This window comes from Petromyzon marinus, chromosome 66 (genome assembly GCF_048934315.1).
Source record: "Petromyzon marinus isolate PM22_M1 ecotype Great Lakes invasive population chromosome 66, UKy_Petmar_22M1.pri1.0, whole genome shotgun sequence".
Lineage (NCBI taxonomy): Eukaryota > Metazoa > Chordata > Hyperoartia > Petromyzontiformes > Petromyzontidae > Petromyzon > Petromyzon marinus.
In genome coordinates this window covers 6,349,367-6,359,114 of record NC_133732.1, presented here as the reverse complement: position 1 = coordinate 6,359,114, position 9,748 = coordinate 6,349,367, and positions in this window count along the sequence as shown.

Sequence of the window (9,748 nt, the reverse complement as noted above, 5' to 3'; positions counted from 1 at the left end):
TGTGTGTGTTAACCACGTGTGTGTGTTAACCACTTGTGTGTGTTAACCACGTGTGTGTGTTAACCAAGTGTGTGTGTGTTAACCACGTGTGTGTGTTAACCACTTGTGTGTGTTAACCACTTGTGTGTGTTAACCACTTGTGTGTGTGTTAACCACGTGTGTGTGTGTTAACCACGTGTGTGTGTTAACCACTTGTGTGTGTTAACCACGTGTGTGTGTTAACCAAGTGTGTGTGTGTGTGTTAACCACTTGTGTGTGTTAACCACTTGTGTGTGTTAACCACTTGTGTGTGTGTTAACCACGTGTGTGTGTGTTAACCACTTGTGTATGTTAACCACGTGTGTGTGTTAACCACGTGTGTGTGTTAACCACTTGTGTGTGTTAACCACTTGTGTGTGTGTTAACCACTTGTGTGTGTGTTAACCACGTGTGTGTGTGTTAACCACGTGTGTGTGTGTTAACCACTTGTGTGTGTTTACCACGTGTGTGTGTGTTAACCACGTGTGTGTGTGTTAACCACTTGTGTGTGTTAACCACTTGTGTGTGTTAACCACTTGTGTGTGTGTTAACCACGTGTGTGTGTGTGTGTTAACCACGTGTGTGTGTGTTTTCCACTTGTGTGTGTTAACCACTTGTGTGTCTTAACCACTTGTGTGTGTGTTAACCACGTGTGTGTGTGTTAACCACGTGTGTGTGTTAACCACTTGTGTGTGTGTTAACCACTTGTGTGTGTGTTAACCACGTGTGTGTGTTAACCACGTGTGTGTGTTAACCACGTGTGTGTGCGTGCTAACTAGGGGGCATGCCGACCAGTGGGTGTCTCTTAGCCACGTATCAACCATATGGGGGAAGTGCGGCGAATACTCACGAGACCCGACGGATTCCGCACCCCAGCGGTGAGTCCGAGAGCAAATGAGTTTATTTTTTACTGCCACGGTGGCTAGGAGATGTTAACTACCTCGCCTGGTGTGCAGGAGGTCATGGGATTGATCACGACGCTGACGCCTGCTGCTGTATATTTGTAGTCTGATGGTTCTCTCTCCCCGTGGTCGCGTGAATTTTTCTCCGGTTCCTCCGGTTTTTCCCCTCCACATTTAGGAGCAAGCGTTTAACAGTATTTGGCTGCCATACATTCCCACGTGATAAGCCAACTTCATTGGGCTATCATTTGTGGCCAGGTCGCTTCTTAAAAAGAGTTTCATAGCTCAGTTGGCCTTGCCCGGTAAATAAAAATAGTTTATCGTTTAAATAAATTATGCTGCGGGTTTTTTCCTTGGAGGAGTATCTTCGAATAACCGTGAGCCCTATTGACCTTGTACCGCATTCACGAGATGCTGTGGGTGCTTTTATGGTGAACCGATGAGAACGATGATGCAATTTGGTATCTCACACTCGTTCAGCATCTCCATGCCCGCTGGGCAGTTTGGACAACACCAGAAGAAGGTGCCACTGGCGGACAATTTCGTGATGTTTTGGTCCTTCCCGCAGCCGCACCTATGGGGAGTAAACCAAACGCGTGCAACCAGGAAGCCCTCAGTAGCGATCGGCTTAAGCAGCTGGCCATCATTTTTTCCCCCGTTTCCAATGCCCTAGGGGATTTACGCATCGGGGATTGCTGACATTTCTACAAGAACGTAAAAGGGCAGTGAGGACCACGCTTAAGCCTTCCGTTATTACGATGAGGTTTTTTTTTTTAAAAATAAAAATATCGTTCCAATGTTATCGAGGCGAGAGCTCACACGTGACCAGGGTAGAGCCTCAGGCTCCACCTAAAATGAACCTCACCACGGAACATGTTTTTAGACTGAGGGCATCGCTAAGGTCACTGAGGTCCTGGAGCTCTTCTCTGAGAATCTCCTGGACTTGGAGCGCAGCAGATCCTAAAGCCTCATCTCCCACCAATGCCATGCAGGAGTACAATCGAATTCACTCGTGAGTAGAGTGCAAAATACTCTAGCCCCCATGGAGCCTTTCAACCAAGGCCGTAGCCATGGAGTCAACATTTGGGGGGACCAAATCTTCCGGGGGGTCCCCACCCCCCCCCCCCCCGCCAGAAAAAAATCTAAATTTGAAAACGAATTTCCTGCCTAAAATATTTAAAAAAAATTCACTAACACATAGGATGGAGTTTTTTTGTAAAATAATGTTTAATAGTGTATTGTATTACATTGCTCTGTTTTTTTATTTTTTTACCTTTTCTTGTTTCATTGTACGTAATGGCAGAGATTAGGGATTAATAAAGTACAACCATAACCACAATCATATAAACAGATATCTATTTTAGAGTAATATATTGGGGGGACATTTTGAGCATATTTGAATAATGAGGGGGGGGGGATGTGTCCACTCCCCCCTCCCCCCCAATATATATTACAATTACGGCCTTGCTTTCAACATATGGTTAGCGAGCACCTACGAAGACTGGCATGACACACGATAGCTGCACACAAAAAAACGCACTTTTTCACACACACACGAAAATATTCACACCCGATAATTTATTATCCTACACGTACCTCGCATTTCGAGTAGGAATGCAGTCCTCGATTTTCACCTGGTGACATGCTGCAAAAACGACACAAACAGGTAATGTTTTTCGATTATTTTTTTCTCTCGCTTAATCGGCATGCGCGGCAGATGAATTTATATTCCGAGTTTAAGATCATGCTGGTAAAATGTAAATTAGAGGTATGCACTATCCACCTAGTGGACACAGCCATAAGGAGCATATTGTCACCTGGACAGATGTGCCAATTGATTTAGATTCCTATCAAACTGATTACGTTGACAATATGGACAAGTTGTTGGTGAAATTTCGATGTAAAGCTTTCGTGACTGCAAGGATTCATCTTCTTTGGTTCTTTCGGTAAAGTCACCAGGTAGAATGAGAATAAAATAATAAAATAACACGATAAAATTCTCACGACGTTTCGGCCACAACGCAAGCGGCCGTCTTCAGATGAAAGGTACAGACAGGTCTTCAACTAGGCCGAAAGTACAGACAGGTCTTTCACCTGAAGACGGCCGCTTGCATTGTGGCCGAAACGTCGTGAGAATTTTATTGTGTTATTTTATTATTTTATTCTCATTCTACGTGGTGACTTTACCGAAAGAACCAAAGAATAAGTTGCCGGTGGTTCCAGAATACTGTGCGTCAATCAGGAAAGGGCACACGATTAGTTCTGATAACGTTATGGTCTGTGTTATTATAGTCATTGGCAATGATTAAGGAAACATTTTTAAATTGCAAAATAAAAATAAAAACTTCAACTGGGCCGAAACTCGTCGACTTAGTAGACTGCCTGGAAAGGAATGAAATCTTATCACAATAATTACAACGAATCAAAACATCAATTAACTTTAGCCGTTCAAATTAGATAAATTGATTCGATTACAATGTAACAACGAAGTCTGTTTAATGAACCGTAATCGTTAAGCAATCCTCATTATGCTAATTTAAGAAATCTCACAATAAACAATGCGTAACTGAAATAAGTTATTGTTGTAGTGTTTAATATATTAAACTAGTGTGATTGCCCGTCATATAACGGGTTAATAACATTTTTATTGAACTAAAAATACTAAAATTTGAAGATTGTATGGAATTTATTTAATTAAAAAAATGTCTATATGTCACATTTCGTAAAGAACAAATACTCCATTTACAAAAAATGTTTATAATAATCCCCGTAGCCTACACAGCGTTACACACAGCATACAGAGTGTCAGGCGTTAGAAACAGGTCACCAAAACTAAATGTATAATGCGTCAACACTGTTGAATGTCAGGAATGATATTGTTATTTATATTGAATCGTGGGCAGATAGATACACCAATATCAGATTGACAGCAGTGATGTTGCTAAGCAGTGAGGCAGTGAGAAACGGCCTTAAATAAAAGTGAAACTTCTTGTGTACAGGACCTGAGGGTTCCAGCTGAAATCCCAGATTAATGGAAACCCACCTCCACGAAGTCCATTGTTGTGTGCCCATTGACATCCGAATTCACTGATTTTCTTTATAAAAAAAATGTTTTATGTGCAGCCACCGAACTGGACGCACGCTCTCCAGTTCGGGAGTGCAACACGTTCACGCAATGTTTGAGCACTGGCTAATGCCTGACGATGCTGGGTGTACTCTCAGTCGAAGCGTCGTACAAACGTCACATTTTTACTTGTTTTTTTAATGCAACCAGTTTGCCGAGAAACAAACCATTGGCACATTTCCCCAGGTGACAACTTGATTTTATTCAGCTGTGTTGGCGAAGGGTGCATCGCTATATCCTCATTGAAATTCCCACACAATATGACCCCAAAATATAAAGGCGTTTCATAATAGAGGTCGCAAAAAGCCTTCGCGGGTTAAATTAGCGTGGGCCTTCATTTACGACATTCTCTCCAACGTGCTACCCTCCGCTGTGTTAAAACGTGGATGGACAGTGAAATTCACCTTGAACGCAGCGTGTGCAGTACGAGCACATGGGGTTGGTGTTGTACTCAGAGGTGTAGGATCCCTCAGGGCAGGGCTGGCAGCGAGTCGGCGTGTCCACTGTGCACCAGGCGGATCTAAAGGATCCTGTCACCCAATCAAAAGAGCCTCGTCAAATTAAGTCCGTGATCACCTCCGCTGGTTATCGTTACAGCTCGGTACACTGTGGTTGGTCACTCTCGATGATTGTTCGCACGAGTTTCAAGGTAGGGATACTCTTTTTCACTGGAGCCTGCATAGAAGGAGCGTAATTCCTCGAAAGCTTCAATGTCCAAAGCGTAAAAATGCAATCACATCACAATTAGCTGTACAGGAATAAGATAACAAACTGCATCAGGGCCTCACCACATCTGGCTGTGTCTATGTCGAGGTTGCATTAGCGTAATGACGACTTGACACACTTCTCTTGAGATGGCACTTTATTGAAGACACGTTCACTTGACATCAGGCAGAGATCCCACTGCAACAGCCCCGAGTCTCCCCCGCATCTCCCCCTTTTATATCAACACGAGGCCACGCCCACCCTCTCGATCACCCTCGCTGACTCTGGACGCTCCCTCTACCGGCAGACTCTACCGTCCTCTTCCGTTACCTGACCACGCTCCCTTCTCGAACATTCCCGTAGCCACCAGTCCCTTCGCACTCACAACCGATACACCTGTCATTACCTCCCGTGGCCACTAGTGCACTTGTACTGTACGCTGACTTCCCTGTCATTACCTCGCGTGGCCACTAGTGCACTCGTACTGTACGCTGACTTCCCTGTCATTACCTCGCGTGGCCACTAGTCACCTCACACCGCATGCAAGCACTATTGCCACTACATTTGTTTGGACAGGCAATGCTTCTGGCGTTTTCTTTGGAGTCCACCGATTAGACTCGGACCAAGGATGCGAGAACACCACCGCGAAAGTACCGGACCCAGAAGCATCAACCCTGTGACTGTCAAGAGACGGCTATCGCTGTTTGCCCGACTGCGATGCGTAAAGGCGGTGCGTTGAAGGAGCGAGATTAGCCGGCGACTGTAAACGTTCATCCTGGGTGCGCCACATCTGGCCCCATCGCCTCTGGCTGCCAACATCGAGAATGGCCCCGCTGCCCTAGAGGCAATGAATGCGAATGCCCAGCTGGGGTGGAGGGCATCAAAAAAAAGATTTCCGGACAAGCTCAATAGTAGTAGACTTTAAGTGAAGATTTAGTAGTAGACCGTTTTAGGGGGCAGGGGGTCATGGCAAGACATAGACCCATGAGAGATCTACGAGTGGAAAACACCGCGGCGAAGCCCAGGATGAAACAGATTTTGCTCTGAAACTGTTGCCCGTTGATGTTATGCGATGCCTGTCTGGTCGGTAATATGACAGGGTTGTTGTGCGTAACAGTTTCAGAAGGAAAATAAATGTCGTCTGAGGGCACGCACATCTTCCCGATGAAGGCAAGTTTAAACGAATGGGAGGAAGAAAATCTCCAACATAGAGGGCCACAGATGAAAGTATCTTGCGTGCTTTTTTTATAGAGCCGCAGTTCGTCTGCAGACGATTTGAACGACAAAAGTGAGCGAATCAATGGGAGCAAGAGAGAACAGGGAATCTCGGAGCAAAGATGATTCTGGAGGCACCATCCACACGTTCTATTGATCTGCTTTACGTCTTGCGGCAGAGTGTTGTTCTCCACACACCATTGTTATTTAAATCGTCTAGAACAGCGGTCCCCAACCTTTTTTGGCAACAGGGAACGGTTTCGTGGATGACAATTTTTTCACGGACCCGGGGAGGGGGGGGGAGTTCATCATTGGGTCTCTCCCCCTTTTCAAAGAAGCTCTCCGGCGACGTTTGTGTTCGTTACTCATTGTGGCTACTAGGGGGTTAGAGCTCGTGGGCAACACCACGTGACTGAGACGAGTGCGCAGTGCGGAAAAGAGGCGCGGATGGAAGCGGTAAATAATAAAATAATGGGCGGGCCATACGCGGACTCACCGCTTACCACCTCCTGCTGTGCGGCCCGGTTCCTAACAGGCCACGGACCGGTACCGGTCCGCGGCCCAGGGGTTGGGGACCCCTTTTCTAGAAGAAGAATACAGCAACACTAATTGGTGAGGAAGAGACACCGATGAAGAGGGGGAATGTCAGAAGCATTGAAGTGTACAGGGCCGACGGTAGAGTTGTTTGATGGACTGTCTTTTGTGAGGCCGTGTACCGGGAAGTTTCTGGAACATGTGAAGGTTTAAATAAAATACTGACAAAATACAATCGATATTTTAAGTGTTTTAAGTCTGAGAGAGATATATGGAGTAGGAAGAGAGGGGGTAGAGAGAGAGAGGGGGGGCAGAGAGGGGGGTAGAGAGAGAGGGAAGGGGTAAGGAGAGCAGAGCGATACATCTTTTGTTAATTCTTTCATTTAAAAAAGGGGGGGGGGGTTTACATAAAGCAAAGCATAAAAAAACAAAAAAACGAAATGATGAACGAAGCAAAGTGCCGACTACACCGAGCATCTTCTTGTTTCCTCTGATCGTAAAAATAAAAAAATATATAAAAAAGAGAGAGAGATGTACACCACAGTGAATGGTGGTGTAACGTCAATGTTTGGCTTTGTCTCTGCAATCATTTTGGGCCGCTCACCGGGAGGACACTTATCACAACAGTGCCCATCCATTGGATATTGCGTGAAGGGATTGCAAAATCCATCCGATGCTTGCACGGCCCCCAACGAGATTCCCAGCAGCACCTGGTGTGAGAGCACGCGTGGCACACAGACGTGAACACACACAGCATCAGCATCTTTATTTATCCCGGAGGAAATCCGATGAGCTGAGAAGTTCTTTTTTTTCCCCACAGACTTCCATTCCCTCCACCTGCCGAAGTCGACGTCGCTAACAAAGTTACAAATAGACCGAGGCAGTTACTTCGGTGTGAATGTGGACGAGGATGGCTGGCCGATGGCCGAGATTTCACGTCGAATGTGAGAGAACAGCCGAAGGAAAGAACAAACACGCTCGAGAGAACGTCCATCAACGGTGGACACGGAGCGATGAAAGCAGCTCATGTCGGGGTATCACGCGGATCATTGTTGAATCGCGTGACCCTGCAACATTTGGATGGCTGCGGGAGGCCTTTATCCAGTTGTGGATCGATCACAGACGAAGATGGCGATTATAAGACGACAACGTGAATGTGGTTGTCTCCTTTAGGCTGCCCCTTCGTCTCGACCCTCGGCTATATTAGAATGATGGTCGAATACTCACAGCACTGTGCACGGCCAGCATCATCATCTGGGCGAGATGATGTTATATCGGGGGATGCTGTTAGGGCCGTAGCGGTAGATCCCCGAGATGCTTTTCTCAGTGTGCGATGAATCTAAAAAAACAAACATATCAATGTTATTACACTGGAATTTTGATTGGTGTGTTTGCTGTGCCACGTGGTGGTCGGCAAAGGCCCCATTGCAGCAATATCCAATGTTGTACCGTACTCATTGCTCACACATCAATGTTGTCCACTTTTACCAGTGAGCATCGACACTCACGACCTGCACGCCGTGGGGAGGCCATCATTCAGGAGTTAAAGAGCTCGTAAAGCCCGGACCAAGCAGATTAATTTGCCGTCCTGATTGTTGTTGCTTAATTGTTAGACATTCTAATGCAATGTTGTGGCGTTGACAACTCAAGCATTTTGCTGCATCCGCTATAACATCAGCTGTACTGTGTATGCGACCAGTACACTTTGATTGATTTAACAGGTGGAGCCCTGGCCTGCAAAACGAATAAATTCAATGCTCGATCGCTGCTCGATCACACAGACGATCGATTTGTGGATTGAAACGAGCCAATTTTTCGGCTGTTAGCCCGCCCATACTACAACTTTTGGCATCCCTGGGCATGAGCATAATGCGCTCATCAAAAAACACAGTGAAGTTAAAGTTTTGCACCTGCCATGGGGCCATCCATTTAGCACGTACGCAAAAATCTGTCAAAATTTTACCCCTCCCCCCCTCCCTGTAGGCACGCGTACCTTTTTACACCCCCACCTGCGTACATACTCTTGACGCCCCCTCCCCGCCCCGAATCCTATAAAACGGCAGATATTTAATCCACGCAGAAACTATCAAGGATGAATAATATTAACGTGTTCAAGCAAACAGATTGTCAACCGCCGGACTATCTACCTCATTTGAAGGCCAATGTAGACAAATTATTATTGAGGCTTCACCACCCCCCCACCCCTCCTTTCCTATGTGTACATTGTCAGTAGGCCCCCCATACGCAATCGTACGCATTTTGGTTAACCCCCCCTCACCCCTCCATGCATACGTACTAAATGGATGGCCCCCATTCCTATGAAACGTACGTTGCGTGGCCCTGGGATTACAATACGTGCCAGGGGGGCATTCGCAAAGTGAACCCCATCACAAAGTCGATAGCGACTTCTCTTATTGTCAACTTGATTATTAACGGCTTGTTTGTACAAAGCTTCAAGCGGTCTGCCCAGTGAGTGCTCATGAATTTAGCAACTTCAATTTGATTGAAGGTCAAGGCTAATATCAGTGGCGAGTAATAACTGAACGGGTCCTGGTCACCCACTTCACCAACCCCCATTGCGCATGGTCATGCAAGGCGTTAATCTCAGCAGTGGATTGAGAATGTATCCGTATATCAGTCGTGCATTGACAATTGATGACTCAGTCTGTCAAATCGACTGCTTCGTTCTTGTACATTTTCAGGCAAAAAAAAATGTTTCTGGGAGGATCGGGTGTGGCGGTCACAGACGCCAGGATTCAGTTCTCTACTCGCATCTATAGAGCCTCGGCATCATACTTTTTTTTTAATACAACGTGCAAAAACACAGTCCGGTCCTGCAGTGTTTATATCAGGGCTCTAAGACAACATTCGACCACTGATGAGTCGTGTAGCGATGTTTCGACAGGAGTCAATTACTTTACGGGATGTCTGGCAAGAGCATTAGCACGCTGCAGCCAGTACGACATTCGTTTGGCACGACGTGTCGCGACCAGTTACGGCAAGACCTGACACCGTGTCCGTCTGGTGCTCGCCGAGCTGCATTAGTTTCCAGTTGCCAAACGAGTACATTGTTGTAAGGTTGCACGGACTACACACACACACACACAAAGCGCGCTTACCACAAATGAACCACGACACATTGCTGATCTCCTCAAGTAGCATAGACCATTATCACGCGAACTCTGGTTTTAGTTTGTTGTCCTTCCCCCGAACCTCTGATTAGAGCAGTTGGCCACGTACGGTGCGAAAG